The sequence below is a fragment of the Pipra filicauda genome, unplaced genomic scaffold (assembly GCF_003945595.2).
Source record: "Pipra filicauda isolate LSUMZ 115617 unplaced genomic scaffold, ASM394559v2 scaffold150_size2825430_pilon, whole genome shotgun sequence".
NCBI classification, from domain to species: Eukaryota; Metazoa; Chordata; class Aves; order Passeriformes; family Pipridae; genus Pipra; species Pipra filicauda.
In genome coordinates this window covers 522,706-535,958 of record NW_024103996.1, presented here as the reverse complement: position 1 = coordinate 535,958, position 13,253 = coordinate 522,706, and the positions used below count along the sequence as shown (strand labels likewise).

Below are 13,253 nucleotides of genomic sequence, written 5' to 3'. Positions count from 1 at the left end.
AGGAAATGGGAGATTTGCAGCCTCTGGAGCAGGAACTAAGTCCTTCATTCTGAAGGGCCACAAGCAGTGAGGAGGCATTTGCCATGACATATAAAGAGCTCAAGCTTTTTTGAGAACTGCGTTCAGTTTTGAACACTAAATTTTACAGCAGAAATGAAAAGAAAAAAAACACAGTAACTTGTGACAGAGCCACGTAAGCACATGAATACCGCAACTCTCCGGACACCAGCCTGTCTGCTGGGCTCATGGAGAACGTCTGGGGTAAATATCAGTCACCCCAGTACAGCTGGAGACCACCTCAGCAAGGCTCTGAGACATTGGAGACAGACTGCAAAGACAGGGACAGGCAGCTCTTCCTTGCAGGGAAGGGCAGGAAGATTGTGATCACTGGTTTCCTGAGCTTCTTGAGCAAAAACAGGTAAGAAACGCTTTACTGCTGAAAGAATAACCTCAATATTGACCTTTAACAATCCATCTCCTTCAGCCAAGCTCTCCTTGGATGGCTCAGCTCTTGCACCAAGACATCGCTCACTTCTCCCAGAGTTTTCATCCTTTGGAAAGTGGCTGTAGGGAAATCCCTATCATCCAGTATCCCCAGGACCCCTCTGCTTCGCTCTTGTACCAAGAGCTACAGCCAGAATCTTGCCAATTATATATATACAAAAAAAATTAATTTAAATTCCCAGCTGCTGTCAGGAAAGCAGCAAACAGGGATCAGGATGTTCTGGACATGGCCATGGTGTCACAGCTGCACAGGACACTGAGCCACTTCCCCTGGCATTTAAAAGCATCTTTGTATCCATCCTGTATTATGATGGCGTGGATGGCAACTGAAACACAATCCTTCCCTGGTAATTAACATCTGTGTAATACTGGTAATTAAAAAGTTCATATTAACTTGTTCTACAGTTCTCACAAACACTAAAGATAAAACCAGCTAATTTTTTTTTTCTAAACACAGCCAAGACAGCAAAGCTTAAAGCTGCCTCCCGGGTGTATGTGCAGTGATACAATTACTGTATCAGGGATTCATTAAGCACATGAACCACGGGGAGCAGCTGGATGAAGCTCTGCTGGAAGCATCTCCCACAGAAACCCCCTGGGAGCAGCTCCCCTACAAGAGCAGGCCCAGGAGGATGCTGGTCCCTTGAAGGGGCTCCCTCTCTATGGATGCTGACCCAGAGCTTGGTGCCATGAGCCCAAGGGGCTGGAAACACTAAAGGCAGCCAGCACCTGCAGGAGGCTGTGCAGCCCCTCACCGCCCCTTCAGGGATGGTCCTGGGGGAGGGAGTTCTGGGCAAGGCAGACCATTTTTATCCATAGGGGGCAACGGGTCTGGTGGAATTCAGAGGGACCTCATGGAACCACAAAACGTCCTGGGGCAGGGCTGTAGCTGCACACAACCTACCGCTGACACTCACCAGGGACATGCTCAGCAGGGACACGTAACTGTAACTCTATCTGATCCTGAATAAAAAAATACTCTGAAACAATCAAAACCCTTCACTGTTTGACTGTGCAGCTCATTTAACCAGGACTCTGTCCTGGGAGCAGTTCTGACAGAGTGTCGCTGGCAGTGTTTCTCCCAGCCATTATCTCCAGCACACAAAGACCCATTTGAAAGAACAGCACATCTGCTGTGCCGGTTCCCGCGCGGTTCCCACGGCCACCTTCCTGTTGTGCCATGGGGATGGACCAGCCCGGGTGACACAAATATGTGACAGCTGCTGGCCATGATGACAGCGCTTCTCGGCCTTTCCACAGCTCATAAAATCATGGAATCCCAGACTGGTTTAGGTTGGAAGCTACCTTAAAGCCCATCCAGTTCCAACGCCCTGCCATGGTTGCAACCCACTATCCCGGGTTGCTCCAAGTTCCATCCAACGTGGCCTTAAACACTTCCAGGGATGGGGCAGCCACAGCTTCTCTGGGCAACCTGTGCCAGGGCCTCACCACCCTCACAGGGAAGGATTTCTTCCCAATATCCAATCTCAGCCTCTAAAATTGCAGTGCCTGGCAAACAAGTGCAACTCTCAGGAGCCATGCTCTAAATACAAGGTTACCAGCTCAACAAATCCACCTTCACATCTTTAAGTACTGATTTTGTTTCCTATTCTAAATACCTTGCCACATTTCACTCCTTAAGATATTTTTCATGAAGTCTTGCAACTTTACTTTTTCCCTGATGAAAAGCTGTGCTTTTCCGCAAGATTGATGGACTGGCTTGTCAGAACACCATAAATCATTAAAATCTCTTTTATGCACACTGCTGTTTGCTGCAGCCAAGTTGTAACAGCAGTTGATGAAACTTTTATTCACAGCAAGCCTGTTGGTGTTTCCAGGTCGTGTCAACACTTCCATTAAAAATCCCTTTTTCAGTTGCTTATGCTAGAGCCAAAATTCTCTCCTGACCCAAAATAACACCTGCTGTTCACAGTAGCACCTCAGTGTGCCATATATCAGAGAATCACAGAATCCCAGACTGGTTTGCGTTGGAAGAGACTTTAAAGCCCACACAGTTCCACCCCCTGCCATGGTCAAGGACACTTTCCACTAAACCAGGTTGCTTCAAGCCCCATCCAACCTGGCCATGGACACTTCCAGGGATGGAGCAGCCACAGCTTTTCTGGGAAACATCAATAGCTTCAATCTGGAGTCTTAAGAATATGTTCACTTCCTTGAAGCTCAAAAGACCCCCAGATCTATATCACCTACAGGTGTGGCCAACCCTCTGCGTACCAGCAGAGGAAACGTGCAGATACAGCTGGGAGCAGCTCAAAACACGGGCAAAACAAGGCTTGCTCATATTTTATATTTTTTTCCAGAAAGAATCTTATTTCTATCTCACTGTTGACATGAATAGCACGACCAGCACACTGAAACTATGTCAACAGAAGTTCTTCTCATTGGCACCAGTACACAGCAAACTGGGAGCTGGGATCTCCCAGTTGGTGTCTACTGGGGAATATTTCCTAATTTCCCTGCAAGAAATCATGGGAGGGGGATGCAGAATGTTATCTACCAGCTCTGAATCCTGTGATTTAATGCAACTTTAGGTGGCTCAGAGTAAGCATTTCCCTTTAATGTCACACTGAGAAAATAAGGTTCCATTAGACATTAAGCAGATGTTTCTGTAATTGAGTTTGGATATGGGGGATTATTTGACTTGCAGCTCCAAAAGAGGTGTAGACTTTTTTACCTCAGGAAAGACATTAATCCAAATAAACAAGGAGAAACTGAAGAAGTGACAGCAGAGAAACCTAAGGAATAAAAAGGAAATAAGAGCATTTTTCTTTGCTTTTGCTTGTCCTGGTTTTCCACATGTGCCCCCTCACACGCCAGCTGTACGACCTCTTTGCCAAGCCAGACACCCCAAACCTGACGTCTTTACTTCATGTTAAAATAAAAACTGCTTGCATTTTGGATCATTCTTTGGCCATAGCCTGGAGCACATGTCCTCAGTGGGGATTTTCTGACCTCAAGGATACGGAGCAGCAGACCCCCCTGGGGAGGGTCCGAAGGGGACGGAATCTGAGCTTCCCACAGTGTGGACTGCTCTGCTGAGAGCAGGGAGGAGGGCAACCCGGGAGATGTGTTCTGGAGCTGTCACACTTCCTACGGAAAGGCTGTTAAGCATCTACATTTTTGTCTGGTTTTAATCACATGCTCAGAGATCTCTGCTGGGCTTTTTCAATAATTAAAGAAGAATGAGGAAAACTCAGACCAACCTGCAGAGGTCCCTGAAGACATCATGACCCATCTTCTTTTTGCCTTTTGGACAGATCCAAACCCGGATTCACCATTTACTCCAGTCCAGCAGCACACAACACATTTACACAAGGATCTGGACCCCTGTGCACAACCACAGCTAACAAGTGTTTTCTGAATAAATTGTGCAATATCCTCCTGTGGGTGACACACATTCTGAGTTACATCTTGTATTTGGAGCCATCTCTCCTTATGGCCACGACTACATTCTGTGATGGTTTATACATTGGTCAAAGAGGCAGAATGATTTTTTTAGCTGTATATTTGATAAAACTCGGGAACAGAGAGAAATCTAATTACTTCCAATGAAGAATGGAAGGTTTTATTTAATATCTGAACGTAAATTGATGTTGAAGCCTTCCCTGATCCCAAGACAAGAACTCGCTGTGCTATTTTAAAAAGGCTCACCACTCATCACGATCTGGTGCCGCTGGGCAATGGCATTGAGACCCAAGTGGCCCCAATGTCCTTGTCTGTGCTGCTGCCACAACCCACCCCCAGGCCCCAAAGTTTCTCCTTTGTGCTGAAGGAAATAAGCACAGGTCTGACTTTTCAGTCAAGAAAGGAGATACTTGTGTTTCACAGTGCAAAACCTTGAGGAGGAATTAATGTCACTTACAGCCAAATGCTGAATTTTCCCTTGGTGGAAGCTTACTCCATTGAGCTGGTGTTTACCACCAAATTGTACATAGGGACAGACCCTGGAAGAGCAGCTGTAGAGGGTGGGGAGATGAAGATCCCTTCCAGAGTGGGGCACAGGCGCTCTGATAAACCTGGACACAGACAACCCCCCCCACTCCTCCAGGCTGGTCCATTCCTCCATCACTGTGTCTGCCTCAAGCCTGAGCAGACACAAGCACCATCAGACAGGGGCTGCCTCCACCCTGTCCCCAGGGAGCCTTCACAAGCTTCACAAGCCCTTCTGTCAAACCTACCAAACAGCACTTAATCATATCGTATTGCCAAGGTGAAGAAATATGCTTCCTATTTCTCCAGGGATGGGACTCCCACTGGAGGGCTCTGTCCAGGAACACCCTGCAAATCACAGAATCATGGAATGGTTCGCACTGGGAGAGAACTTACAGATCATCTCGTTCTACCCCCTGCCATGGGCAGGGACACCTTCCATTATCCTGGGGTGCTTCAAGCCCCATCCAACTTGGCCTTGAACACTTCCAGGGGTGGGGCAGCCACAGCTTCTCTGGGCAACAATCTTAATCTCTCCGACAAGCCTAAGAATAGCAGGGGTTAAAATTGAATTTTAGAGCAGGGCAGAGCTGAGAGCCTGGGAATGCAGCAGGGGCCCAGACCTCTAAGAGGGGCATACATGGGGCACTATCCCATCATGGGGTAAGTGGTGACCAGAGCTCCTGCATCCTGGCAAAAAGCATTGTCCAACTGCAGCTGGGAAGAACGAGTTGGTGTTAGTTCATCTTCAGTGTGGTTTGGTTTAACTGCACCACTTGCTGAGTATGAACAGATAAGTATTTTATACTGCATTGCCCTTTATTGAGAGGAATTTTTAGCACTTACTTTTAAAAAGAATTTTTAGATCAAAAATAATAACGTGGCACAACAATCTTACTGCAACTCCGTGAGCAAACGACAGGAACAGAAGGATTCTCGATGGATTTTGGACATAAATAGTAACTAAACGGGAGGTGAGAGTGGAAAGCAGAGACACAAAAGGCTTCTGTTTAATAAACACTGTTCCTTTTCATGTCTTTCTTTCTTTAAAAAAAAATCCCATTTACTTACAGCCCAGAGTGTGTTCCGAAGGGAGGTACAATTTCTGATCATACAGATAAAATACAGTTCATCACAACTGTGATGGGTCAGTAAGAGTAAAATAGTATAGAACATTAGAAAAGAAAAATGTGCAAATGTCAAGGCAATCCTTGTTGCAGTTTTATTTCAGAGAACAAAATGGCCAGTTGGTATGAAAATGGAAAGCACTAAATTTAGAGTTCATCAACATTTCTCTCCTAATATTTTAATTTTACAGAACTATCGAAACTATTATGGATTTTGCTATCCACATCACACAAATGACCATGTCCAGGACCTTTCAGCAGGTGACCCATACCAGGTCACACCTGAGGGCCCCTCACCCCATACCCTGGGTTCAGCCAACAGCCTCAGTGACGGAAAGGCTCAGAGGAAAGAGACCCAAACCCACCAAAAATCCCACCCTAATACCTCTGCTGCTCCCAAACCCTGTTCTGTATTTCCTGGCTGTTTTCTCAGGAGCCCTTTGCAGTGACAGCCTGAGCAGCTCAACCTTTCCATCAGCCTGTTCTCCACTGCCCTGTTTCCCCAGTGCCGACAGCAGTGTTGAGCAGAGAGACACGTCAACAGAGACAAAAAAGAGCAGGTACCATGAGAATTAGTCATTTCTGCCTCTTTTCCCCCCAGACCCACCAATCTTGGGCAGAGAACGCAATGCGGAGCAGAGCAGTCCCAGGGCACAGCTCAGAGCATTAGGGAGCAGTTCCTGGTTCTGAGGAGCAGGGGGTCTCCAGGCTGCCCTGCCCTGGTCCCAAACAAGGCATCTCCCAGTGCATGGCCAAGCCCCATGGTGGGGGGCTCCATGTAATGGACCCAGCTGGATGAAACACCCAAACCTCCACACAACCTTTCTGATACACCTCTAGAGGTCTATCCCACAACGACTTTTCCCACATCCTCTTTTTGCCTGTCTCCAGAGTCCACCAACATTGTTCATCCGGGAAAACAAGGCAAACCACCACGTTATTCTTAGAAGACGGGAAAAAGAGGCAACTTCAAAGGAGAAAGTCAGGCAGGAAAAGTGGGAGGAATAATAGCACATCATGTGCTCATCACTGGGAAGGACACCTCCTAGCAAGCCTGGCTCACACAGAGGTTCTGTCCCGTGGCTGCCACTGACTCCAGGTGCCCAGCGCAGGCTGTGGGTACCTCTGACTGTGGTAAAGTTACCTCAAATCCATCATCACAACAGTTGTTTCTATTGTTAGTTTTGCACCAGTTGCATCAGTTTCTATTTGTATTTCTCATGTTCCATCTTTAATTCATTGCTGAGACACAGGAAATCCCAATGGCCTTGTAGTGGCTTGTGGGCAGCTCCTGCCTTCACCACAGAAAAACCAGAGCAGGACTGTATCCAGCCTCATGGAGCTGTGTCCGTACAACTCCCATGAGATTCAAATCTGTTTCTAAGCAGGGCACAGACACATAAATGAATAGGAAGACCCATGAGAAAAAATACATCCTGTGAAGAAAAGGAAAAAGTCTCCTTCCAGAAACACCACTGATCGATGGTGCTGCCCAGAGTGACAACAGGGGTACACCCCATAATGCTCTGGTGAAATGCAGGCAGTATTTACCTTAATAAACTCTATTTGCTGTATCATGCTGATGTATTCATAATTTCATAAGAACAGCAGACATTGTTCCTTGTCATTTATGACATTAAGTGGTTTGTAATTGTATTGTCCAACCATGAGCATTAACAGAACATCCCCAACTCACAAGCTGCAGCTTCCAAGGACCTGTAGATGACCTTGATGTCCAACACAGCTTCAATTTTATTGTTGCCAGAAGCTGCATCTGATGCTGGAACCTCCCATCTCTCTGTTCCATTATCCAGCTGGTGGGGGGGTGTGCTATGATGGCTTGTCAGAACAACACCAAGATCCAAATGCTGGTCACATTTCAGCCACTGAGAAGTTTATAATTATCATTAGCCATGAAGGGAGCTTTTTTTTTCTTTAAAAGTGAGACTGCTAATGTTGTCCCTGTGAGAGCTGCAGGCTGGCACCGAGGACAGGACAAGACCCTGCCCGTGACAGGGACAAAAAAGGAGGTTCTCCTAAGGGCAGTACTAACAGAACAATAATCAGATTTCCAATTATTAATCTGATCCATGCCAAAATATTCTGCTCTTTGTCCTCAAGACAGATGATCTTTTATGGAATTCAGTAATGCATTTAGGGTGGGTTTGTTCTCATCCAGGCCACCTGACCCAGCTCTGTCCTCTCCTGCTCCCACTGCAACTCCTCCTCCTCCTCCAACACCTGCACCTCTCTGTCCCCTTGCCCCACTCCGAGGCTGGCCCTTCCGACATAAGGGTCAGGGTTGGATTCAGAGACATCTGCCACTCGACAGGCAGCATATGTTGATCCATAAAAAGGTCTCCTTAATCAAAGACCTCGAAATGAGATCGCATTTGGGCTCAGGCAGGGAGGGGGAGTGGGGATGGTGTGGGAGGATTTTGTTGTAGAATCTAATATTGAAAAAACTCCCATGTTAGAGCCAGGAAGAACCTGAGCAGCCAACAGCTACTGAGTCTTGATGCACACACAGGAATTCATGTGAGAAAACATTCCTGCTGCCACAGCAAGTTCTCACTGTGCCGACGGCAGGAGCCGTCTTGTGGTCCAGCTCCAGATGTCGCTTGGGCTTCCAGACTGAGTGGAGCCACTTTCTGGATGCTGAGGATGTGTCCTGCCAAGCCAGACACCACAGGAACATCGACCAGTGTGCCACGGGCAAAGCCAGCCATGGCAGGAACACCAATCAGTGTGCCACGGGCAAAGGCAGGCACCACAGGAACAGCGGCCAGTGTGCCACAGGCAAAGCCAGGCATTGCAGGGCCGTGGACTGCATGTACCACGGGCAAAGCCAGCCACCACAGGGCCACCAACCACCCCTTCCCCACCTACACCAAGCACTGTGGCCATGCCCCACCTGCCCCGCTCCTGGCAGTGCCAGCCCCCACACAGAGACCTGCAGGGGTGGCCCAGGACCATCTGTGGGTTTTCGGGTGGAGGATGATGCTTCTGCCCTCTACTCTCTTACCCCTCTTTCCTGTCCACAGGCCCCCAGTTGCTGGCACAAGGGTCCATCCCACCTCCCATCCCACCTCCTGTCCCACATCGGTGTGACTCATCCACAGGGAACGATGGGGGCTGAAACAAACCCCAGGCAGTATCTAATGCAAATGTTAATAAGGCACCGGGTGTATAATAATAACAAAAGTGGGCAGCTTGTACGATAAATCACTGTCTTATGAAGACTGATCCTTCAGAAACCACAAACAGGTCCCCAGTGGGGACATGCAGGATCGTGTCCCAAGCTCCTTCCAGCTGAAGTCACTGCTCACTCTGTCTCTCCAGACAGTTCAGTGGCACTTTCCACTGTAATTTTCCTGCTGCTGTCCCCACAACAGAAGACAGTGGGGTGGTGCTGGACCCCACTGCCGCTGCGGCTTTCCATGCTCTGCTATTCTCTTTCCTGTGGCTTTTACCGATGGACAGACTCTCAGCTTGGCAACGTCCAAGAACAAAAATCACTTGGTATTACCTGGGAGTGTCGGAGGGAGGATCTCCCTCTGTGTGCTCTGTGCTTTCTCACACGTCCCTGTGCAGCCTCAGGGGCCAAGTGGGACAATACCTGACCAGCACCAGATGGTCCAGCACCAGATGCTCTCCAGCACCCCAGGACCCACAGACACCCCTCACCTGGCTGTCCCCTCCCAGCAACCATGCTGCCCGTTGGCAAAGCCAAGGCATCCTTGCCTCTGGAGCCTCCCAATGACACAGCATGCAATCCAGTGACAGGGACAATGTCCAGCAGGGATGTGTGTCCCCAGTCCCTGCCCACAGCTCTGGCAAACCCTAAGCCTCATATGAGCTCCAGGACAGCAAAGGAAAAATCAAGGGCAAAAAAATATCTGTGGCAGTTTAGTACCAACGGATTAAACTTCCAGTCTTTCTTTTGGGGGAAAAAATTCAACATTTATAAAGCTGAAAAAAAGGAAAATGGATCAAGCTTGTGTTGATGTCAAAGAGAGATTCAGCTGAGAATAGACTTGAAGGGAATTTTATTTATGATGCAGCTACTGGGTGGGCATTTGTGACCTTTAGAAAATGGATTAAAGCCTTTCTATACCCAGCTCTGGGTTGTGTGAATTATTAAAGCAACAAAATCATGAAGTTGAAGTACCTGTGCAAAGCAACCCACGGCACAGCCAGCCCTCCTTGGGAGGGTCGGTGCGGAGCTGGGCACAAGGAGTAGGACACCCAGCCCTCTCTAGAGAAAACCAAAAGCCAGGTCTCCACCCCCTATGGGCCACTGGCACCCATCCCAGGCATATGGTTCCCCTGGAAGATTCCATTTCCTCCTGCTGCTGCTCATTCCATCCCCATCCCTGGTTTAATCCTCTATTTCCAAAGGCACACAAAGACATAAATTGGTGCTGAAAAACTTCAGATGTGTTCTTATTTCTTCACAGCAGTGAAGTGGATATAATGAATTCCCACAACCCCATCCAGCTTTTTATCCCTTGAAAAAGGCAGCTGGGGCTGATCTGCTGGTGAATTGAGAGGTAAGCCCAGGCAGGAGAAGGAGTTCAGGAATGAACACCCTCAGCTCCCTCATGGTTCAAACGGATGGGGACTGAAGCCAGGAGAGGCCAATTTTTACTTAGGGAGGTATCAGGATACTGCAACACCACCACCGCCTTCAGAGATTTCTGGGTCTCATCACATCTTTTATGAAGCACAGTGAACTTCAGAGCATGTTCCCCATTAAAACAGGGTCACAAACTGCACCTCATTCTGGAAACCCAGACCTGGCTGCTGCTACTTGGGAAATGGCACCAGAGCAGCCAAAACCTGAGCAACTGCTGCTGCTTGGAAAGGAGGCTGTGCTACAGGAGGAACACCATGCTGCTATGAAATTACTAAAAATCAAATCATATCACCTCTAATATGCGTGGAAAATATTACACACTTGCTAATTGGAGTAAACATGGAATTGAACATGACCTTGATTGGATTAATGGCATCTTAAAGCCGATTAAACCCACCTTTAGCAAACAGAAATCGGCCATTTACTGCAGATACACCAGAGCCACAGCTCAAGGTCTCTCAGGCTCTTCAAAAGGGATTTGTGACTTCCTTTTCCCTTCTTTTCCTATAGTTCCTGTACTGATGACCACACAGTCTGTCCTGAGGGGTGCACAAAATGAGCGTGAAGGAAATGCTGAGCCCAAAGTCCCCACGGGTGCTGGTCCCGGGTCCCGTCACCACGGGATCACACAGCATCAGATTCCACAGGTCATTCATGCACACTGAGGGCCTACACCCCTACTTTGAGATGGACGGGACACCGGCTCCTAAATATCCTCCTGAACGTGGGCAGAGAGTGGTTAAAACAACCAAAGCAACTAAACCACTCCTAAATTTCAAATACCACTTTCCAGGTAGGTAGTTCTATGTTTTCTGTAATTAAATGCAAGTTGTAAATGACTTGGTAAATGCAAAAAGCTTTTCTCAGTGTCAGAGGAAATTCAGCATATTGACATAATTATCCAGAAAGATGACAGATGAATCATTTCAGCATTTTGTTGAAAGTGTATGTACAGCTCTGATGCCTGATAGACTGCTACGTGCTAGACTTAACCTTTCTGCAGCGTAAACAGAGGAGTGAGCAGCCACAAGGAGCAGCCACGAGGAGCAGAGCAGCCTTGGGAGGCAGCTCTCTTCAAAGTCTTCTTATCCTGCCCTGGGATAATAACTTTTTTTTTCTTCATTTCACGTCCTCAGCAGAATTAATTTTCCAAGTGCTGCTGCTCAAAAGAATAAAACTCCCTTCTCTGGAAAGTTACTTTTAGAAATATGAATTTTCTTAAATCAGCTTGAAAAAAAAAAAAGTGAGCTGCTCTTTTTGAGATTTTGAGTTAGTCTTTGGTCTTTGACAGCGAGACGAAGTGACAAGACCCTGAGAGTTTCCATTCTCACCAGGAGTGTCTGGGGAGACTTTCCTCTGCTCTTTGCCTTATCCTCACAGTGCTGCCCCACAGAAGGATCTGAGCTGGTATTTAATAATTCACCATCATTTAACAGAAGTCCAGAAATTTGACAGAGCTCTGCTGCCAGCTTTTGCTCTCCTTGCTGAAGGGACGTGGCTGCAAACACCGGTGACTATTTCAAACCACCCCCTCAGTGACTTACACACTGCTGGCAATCCATTTTCATTAGCCCTGGAAGTCCCATGCAGACTTAACATCGAAGCCCAGCAGGAATTCACGGGGGTGGATTGTGCCAGAGCAGTCTAATAGATACCTCAGTGTTCGTCAGTTCACTGAGGCTGTAACGAAACGGCTTCATTAGCAAGCAGCACTAATGGCAGCACTGTGACTAACACTGTCCTTGCTCCTGACTCTCAGAAAAGCTGGACTCTACCCACCCAGACTGTGGCTGGATTTTGTGCTGCTGCTGTTACTCAACACTGACACTACTTCGTGCATTTTGAGTATTTAAAAAGAGATTTCCAGTAATCAGTAAAAATTTGGGCTCTTCTTTGGCCAAACAGGTCTCAGATCTGCTGAGAAATTTCTGCCTTTGCAAAGTCTCCAGTTTCCAGCCATCCGAGTACAGCAGGTCAGGCTGCTCCCGAGGCCATGGCCTGGTCAGACATTGCCTCATCAGGTTGCACCAGGCAGAGGGAGAAGGCAAAGGACAGGGCAGGTCACCTCCAGAGCCAGGTTCAGATTTTCTCATCCTCATGGCATCAGCTTTTGAACAAAGCACAGTGAGAGAAACCGGCCAAGCTGACGCAACCAGCAGGAAGCATGAGCACGTACAGCTTTCCCTGACGGCTCAGCTTGTCCTCAGTTTCTCTTACCAGTGTCTGGGGACACTTGTGTCCCTCTCTGAGCTGGGCTGGGCTATTCCATAGGTTTGATATCGCACGTTTCACACAATTTTCAAGGTCATTTCCCCGCCTGAAGCCCCAGTCCCGCACACAACCCTGCACCACACAACCATCCCATGAGAAGGTGACAAGCCGATTCAGTGCGTTCAGGGATCATCACCGGGGCTGTCGCTCCCACAGCTCCTGTCCACTGGCACAGGCGACTCAGCTACAGAGGGACACAACCACTGCTGGGTCACAGTAAAACAAGGGATAAAATGAATGCAACGAAGCCTTGTGTGCATCCAAGGACATGCATACACACACTGAAGGTTGCGCTGGCAGTGCAAACTCAGGTTGGAAATGCCATGAGAGATGCAGCAAAGTCACCTACACAGGCATCAAGTGAGAGTCAGTGAAAAAGGGAATGAAAAAGGACTAACACTAGGAAACCAACCAGTAACTGATTTCCAGAGCTATCCAGCTTTTTGATCATCACCTCCCACCTCTTCCCACATGCTTGGCAAAAAAAACTTGTTAAAAATAAACAATAAAACCTCTTCAGCATAACTCATTTCTGACTGGGAAAAAAGCCCAGGACTTCGGAGAACCCCCTTGACCACAGTGTGCCAGCTCAGTCCATCACCCAGGACAACTTCCAGCACCTTCCTGACTTACTACCCCCTCACCGTCCAGACACCCCCACAGGAAACAAACCGTAACGAACGTTTGCTGTGAAATGGTCACAATTGTGCTGGTAGTTTAAGACACACCCGTTTCACCAAGATGCCAAGAAATAAAGCAGC

The 13,253-nt window shown here is 47.8% G+C and overlaps 1 protein-coding gene across 1 annotated transcript in view; it reads right to left on the bottom strand.

Annotated features, from left to right (window-relative positions):
- STK32C (serine/threonine kinase 32C) overlaps window positions 1-13,253 on the bottom strand; it is a 66,767-nt gene that overhangs the window by 17,154 nt on the left and 36,360 nt on the right. The gene's annotated exons all lie outside the window — the stretch shown is intronic.